The sequence below is a fragment of the Falco punctatus genome, assembly GCF_963210335.1.
Source record: "Falco punctatus genome assembly, chromosome: 6".
In the NCBI taxonomy this organism is placed as follows: domain Eukaryota; kingdom Metazoa; phylum Chordata; class Aves; order Falconiformes; family Falconidae; genus Falco; species Falco punctatus.
Genome location: NC_137585.1, coordinates 8,141,557 through 8,147,973, shown reverse-complemented (window position 1 = coordinate 8,147,973; position 6,417 = coordinate 8,141,557). Strand labels below are relative to the sequence as shown.

General features: G+C 52.9%; 1 protein-coding gene across 3 annotated transcripts in view; it reads left to right on the top strand.

The window, feature by feature from the left end:
- The first annotated feature begins 490 nt into the window (after nt 1-490).
- The window catches only part of TSPAN9 (tetraspanin 9), a 186,917-nt gene continuing 180,990 nt past the window's right edge, over nt 491-6,417 (top strand). The window contains exons 1-2 of one of the 3 annotated variants that reach the window (XR_013929144.1): nt 491-2,535; nt 3,455-3,538. The gene's annotated coding sequence lies outside the window, so the exon portion shown is untranslated. The remainder of the gene's footprint in view (nt 2,536-3,454; nt 3,539-6,417) is intronic. The other 2 variants (XM_080393622.1, XM_080393620.1) reach the window with 2 other exon arrangements.

The window sequence follows — 6,417 nt, the reverse complement described above, 5'->3', positions numbered from 1 at the left end:
TCAGGGTACCTGAGGCCTATTAGTACATTCAAGGCCCCAAGAGCAGCTTCTCCTCCGGTCATGGTGTGTCCCACACCTTGTAAAGTCTGCTTTTTTGGATAATTCCCTTGGACGCCAGATCCTGATCCGCTATGCTGGCAGCCATGTTTTGCCGGCATTTGGGTAATATAACATGCTGATTCAGCAACTAGTCAAGACACCGGATCTGTGATCCATACCATTTTTGGCCTCATAAATGTATTCATGAATACCTCACAAAGTAGAGATCAGGGATCAGGAGTAAAACTGTCTGGAAAGTGGCTTGGGAGCACATATGAAACAAAGATCCTGAAGGAACGCTTACACTTCATGGAATACTGAAACTTCCCCTGATACATGGAGAATTTCTGCATCTTACTGCCATTCTTTTCATGGCAGCATGGTTATTTAATAATTTCAGTGGAAATAATGGAAGTGTATTCATGTTCATAACGCTTTTCTGCTATACTGGTGCTCATTCTGAGGAAAATGGGCAATGCATCATTAAATAAAAGCACCTCACTCACCTCCTTCAAATGGACAATACACCAATAATCATGGGAAGAACCTGAATGTAGCAAAGCTAGAGGCTGTAAATGAATGATCTCTTTCCGCCAAAAAGAAAAGCACCAACTTTCATTTTTAACCTCCCTAACTTCCCCACAGCACTCACTACAGTTGCCACGCTACTATTTCATCTGAAATTGGTGGCTGGGAACCAAAGCAATCTGTTTGTTACAGCAGAGGGGGTATACTCAGTGAATCACCCTGGAAAGCTGTGTGTCCATTTCTAGATGCCTCAAATGCAGTTACTCAAAGCTGGTTTACATATGTATGTATTAGGTTTGCTGCTCAGATGCCGTAGATTCAAGTATACTGCTGCTGAGGTGCAACTTTCTGTACATCATTGTATGGCCCATGTCAGAGCGTTCCCATGTTAGATTTGGTCACCTGCGGAAGACAGCTGGTTGAAGCTGAAGCAAAACTCAGAAGAAATTACTTAATTATTGCCCACTTGGATGTTACTGCATTAGAGCTACAGCATCCAGGAGATGGACATTTTTTTGAGCCTAGAAACAAAGTGCCGAAATTCTCTCCACAGATCTCTGTATCTCCTGCTGCATTGCAAAAGAGATTTCCTTCATTGCTTGCTTTAAGGTGAATACATAGCAACATTATGTACTTTTGTACATAAATGAAGAACCGAAAGCTGCCGCACATGCTTCTCTTCTGGGGGAGAGGGGAGCAAACATGCAGCAGGTGGCACTGGCACATGTTGCTGGCAGCAGGAGCACCAGGATGCTCGAGATCTTGTTCATTGAACCAAACGGTCTGTAAAAATCCACATAGGGTGGGATGGAAGGTACGAGAGAATATATTTCATGTGAACATGCCCTTGAATTGAGAAGTGTGACAAGAACAGCAACACTGGAGAAGGAAACGGGAATACGCTGGGGACATAAGAACATGAAACAGGTCTTCCTTCTGCAGAGATATTTACAGAAGAGCCTTGAGTTGCTCAACTCAATACGTTGTAAAACACAGTTCCCCCCAGGAGGCCCATGAGCAAACCGGCACTGGTTTATCTCTAGGTGTCTGCCCCGATGCCAGGCACGTCCGCCTCGCACACACCGGGCTCGGCAGCCCGTGCCAGGGCCCTTCCCAGCCGTGTTAAGGCTGGAGGGACACCTCTGCGGGGCCCCCGCTTGAAGCTGGCTCCACTCACTTTTTGCGGCACTTCCACCGGCACCCCGGGGAAGGCAGGCGGGGACTCCGCAGGCCCTCGGCGCCCCTCCGGCACGGCCTCCCCTCGCACAGCACCGCAGGGAGCGGCGCAGGCTGCGGGCTCCCGCTGCCAGAGCACTGCTCAGCCGCACGCTCCCAGCTCACCCGCGGCGCTGGCAGCCACCGCCGTGCACCGGCAGCCGCGGGCTGGGCACCACCGAGCCCCTTCGCCACGGCTGTGCCGTTTGCCGTGGGCTGCGCCCATCCCAGCTCGCCGGCTCGCGGCGCGGCGGTTCCCCGCAGGCACCCGGAGGGGCCGCCCCGCCGCGGGGCCCGCGGGGCAGGGGGGCAGCCGAGGGCGAGGAGGCGGTGGCGTCCCCCCGCTCCGGGAGGGGCAGGCGGGGGATGCCGCTGGCCGCCACCCGAGGGGCGCACGGGCGGCGGAGGGAGCGCGGCGGGCCCCGGCCGAGCGGCTCCGAGCAGAGCTCTCGCCAAGGCGATCCGGCGCAGGACGGCGGCGGCCTCTCGCTCCAGACTCGGCCGGGCCGGCTCCGGGCGTCGTGAGGCGCGCTGGAGGCCCGGGCCGGCGGCGCTGCCTCCCCTCCTCCGCGGGGCCGGAGCCTCCCCTGGGCAGCGCCCCCAGCTCCTCCCCGCTCGGCAGTGCCGGTCCCAGCCCCTCCTCCCGTTTCCGCTGGCAGAGGCCGGAGCCGTGTCCTGCCGTGCCGCCGCAGCTCCCCCAGCACTCGGCCCCATCCGGCCCGGCCCGGCCCGGCCCGGCCCAGGGACCCGCGGGTGAGACCCGGCGCCGCGGGGGGCGGCGGGGACTTGCGGGCGCTTCTCGGCCTGGGGAGGTGGCGGGAGCGGGGCGGCGGGGGGCAGCCGGTGCCGCTCGCAGGGGCCGGGGGGCGCCGGCCCGGCGGTCGGGGTCTGTGAGGGGCGGCGGGGTCCCGGCGGGCGGGCCGGGGTAGGGGTGCGGGTGGTCCGTAGGGGCCAGGAGTGTGTGGTGTAAAACAGCAACGCCCCGCGCCCTCAGCGTGTGTGATTTCGTGCGGAAACGGGAAAGTTAGTTCCGAGGGGCGAGCTGAGCCCGGCGGCATCTGGGTCCGCGGTGCTGCTCCCTCGAAGAGCCCGCGCTGCCCATCCCTCACGGGAGCGAACGGCTTCGCCTGGGCATTGCCCCCGCCACCGGGGGGGACACGCTGCCACGGCGCTGCTGGCAGCGGGGGGCTCCCGTCCACCCCCCTGACACCCCCGGGGCTGCAGCGGGGTGCGAGGGCGCCGGGCCGCGGCTCGGGTGGGCGGGGGAGCCCCGGCGGCGGGCGGGAGCGGGACCGCGGCCCGGGGGGCCATGGGGGCGACCCCCGGGCTGGCCGGTGGGCTGACAGCTCCCCTCGGCAGCCGCGGTGCCAGCAGTGCCTCCTTCCCCCTTATGTAAACCCGGGCTCCAGCGCTGCCTTTTCCTGTTGGAGCTTTTGGAAACTTCTTGCTGAAGGCTGGATGTCCGCCCGCCCGGCACCCTGCTCCCCGGGGGGCGCTGAGCGCTGCCTCCCTCCAACGGGCCTTCAGCTCCGGAGTGTCTGATGGGCAGAGCAGGGCCTGTGGCACGGGGGTGCCGTGTTGGAGGGGGGGAAACTAGGTTACAAGGGTGAATAAAGCTGCGCTTCGTAGTCCTTTTATCAACTTTTGCGTTCTGTGCTTTTACTCTGCGTAGTTTTGTGGTTTGAGCCGCAGCGCTAGGAACGGGGGCATCTGATTTTCCTACCTGACTGCACTGAACTTATTATAAGACTTGGGGGTAAGTCACCTGGGATTTCACTGGGAAAAAGTTGGATATTCTTCAGAAGAGCCGTGAGAGTCAAATCACATTGTTTTTGCTGTTACTCCTAGATGGGCCGAAATTTTTGGCATCCACAGGTCAAGTTAACATATTATCGCAGCGAAGTTCTTAGTAGCAGGTGCTACAGGTAGTTTTAATGGTTTAGTTGTTGATAGATTAAGGTCTTTATAGCTAGGGTGTATAATGGTAAAGGATAATAGCCCCTGAAGAAATGCATTAATCTAAGTTATATTGGTATAGACTATGGGGCCAAAGTTAACACTTAATAATTTTAAAAATTACAAAAGATAAATTATCAATGCGATGTGCATATAGTTGATAACACAAAGGAAAAAAAAAATCAGTCCTCATAGTTCTATACTCTTTGCTTCCATTTTGCATTTTTTCTGAGCTCCGGGAATGAAAACTGACGGAGCTAATGTAGCTTCTGCCACCAGAACTTTCCCTTCTGTATTTTTAGACCTGTGATATTCAAATTGCAAATGCTACAGACAAGGCCTTTTCTATAGTGGGGCTGTAAGACTTAACAGTTTTGGGCATCCACACTTATAAAAAAAATTCAGAATAAAGCTGCATGAGGAAGCCTTGGGGTCAGAATACGAATATTGCAGTATCATTTGCATTTTTCAGACAAAACTCTAAGGTTAGAATGATCCTGTTCATCTGTCTTGAGGAGGGTAGAGGGTTAACTGGGAACGTCAGTGGTATCTTAGTTATTGTTGTTATTTTAATGGAAAATAGCCATCAGAGATGCATATCCCACAGTTTTTGCTTTCCTTGCTATTTTAAGTTATTTTCCTCCAAAGCATGCCAAACCTCAGCCTGTCGATGAGGGTATTTCCAACACAACTGTGTATTTTTAGTGTTTAACCCTTCCCTCCCCAAATACACAAACTAAAAAACTGCAATTAAAAGAGTGAAATATGGCAGCAACACAAAATAAAATAGGAAAACAACACTGAGGCTGCAGCACTGGTTGGAAGAGTTACTTTCACATTTGTAGCATGTGAAACGAGCACGTTGCACTAGAAAATGCAAGATGCTGTCTCAGTATTACTCTGTGAGAGCTGGTATGGAGTTGATTTGGCCTCAGTCGGAAGAGGCTGCTTGTTTAGAAGCAGTATGTTAAGATTCCTGTTGCATTCGTGTTTTACAATTGAAAACCCATCTCAGTTTTTCACTGTTGTCATGTTTCAGAATCATGCTGTTTGCGAGTAACTGGTGCCCCATTAGTTTTCTACATTGCAAGAATGTCACTGCATTTATTGATGCATAAAACGCTTTAAAGAAGCTGGGCATGAGCCAGCAGTGTGCCCTGCAAGCAAAGGCAGCTGACAGTACACAGGGTTATATATTCATAAGACTACAGCCCATAAATGCAGGGAGGTGATCATCTCCCTGCATTTAGCATTTTTTAGACAAAACCTAGAATACTGCATCCAGTTTTCTGCCCTCAGAGACAAGAAGGGTATGGATGAACTGGAGCAAGTCCAGTGGAAGGCCACTAGGACCACTGGGGGCTGGAGCATGAATTGTGGAACAGCTGGCCCTTGGTAAGGGATGGGGGGGGTTGGCAGCTGAGGGGTAACCCAGCTGGCAAGGAAGATGCCCCACCAGCCAGGGCACCGTCCCATGGTACCGAGTTAGGCATCCAGTGCCAAACTAGAGTCTAAATCACCAGGCAGGTTTGTGGTGATAAGGCAGGTCCAAGATGAAGTTGAGACATGAGTAAGCAGGTCGGGATCAGGCCCAGTGACGTTAATTAGGGACAGGCACAGTTTGGTTATCACTGAGCTGGTCCATGGTGATACAGGTAGGTCCAAGGTCAAGTGAGGAAGTTATATCATGGGTCAGTCGGGGTCTGGATCAAGAGGGTCCGTGACCATACACAGGCATGGCTGGAGACAGGCACCTATGATACAGCCTGGGCAGGGACTGAAGGCCAAAGACAGTTAAATGGAGCCCCCAGGGCCATGGGCAGAGAGTGGGGGTGGAGGTGAGGCTGATCAGGGCCTTGAAAAGGTCTTTCAGTGCATTCAGGGCCTTTGTGCAGTATGAGAAGCATATGTTGGGGGAACAGGGCTTGTTCAGCCTGGAGAAGAGAAGGCTTTCAGGGGACCTGTAGTAAAATTTCCAGTACTTGTGAGAACGTTATCAAGGAAACAGCTGGGCTCTTCGCATTGGTACGTAGTAGTTGCATGAGAGACAACGAATACAAGTTGAAACAAGAGGTTCAAGCCAGGTGTAAGGAAAACCTTTTCTGTTGTGAGGACAGTGAAGTGTTGGAACAGGTGCCCAGTGGGGCTGTGCAATGACTGTCCTCACAGGTTTTCAAGACCAAAGTGGGTAAAGTCCTGTTGTGACCCTGTAGCTGACCCTGCGTAGAGCAAAGCAGGAGTAGAACCTCAAGCCTGCTCCAACATGAATTCTCTGATCCTAAGATCAAGCAACCATTTGGTCTGAGAAGGAAGGAGGTGTGTAAAACTATGGCAGTACTTGTAAGCACCACCAGCGAAGAAATGGAGAAAGGTTTAAGGATGCTGATGTGTTTCTGAGATACTTGGTTGAGGAATTTTTAAAAAATTTAAACATTTTCTTCACTGTGTTAAGGTCTTGTGCTGGAAGGTGTGTGTGTGTGTTGGCTGGTAGGCTGAAGATACTTTCTATCTGAAAACTTGCTTTCCTTTAGTGATTCTCAATGTACAAAATGCCTTTTTAGTGTAACATCACGTAAAGATGCTTTCTGGGATAGGTCAAGCTGCGTTCTTTAAGAATTCTTGTAGAAAGTGTGATGACATTAAAACAGGATGCTCAGCCTGCGGAAGGACATTATATGA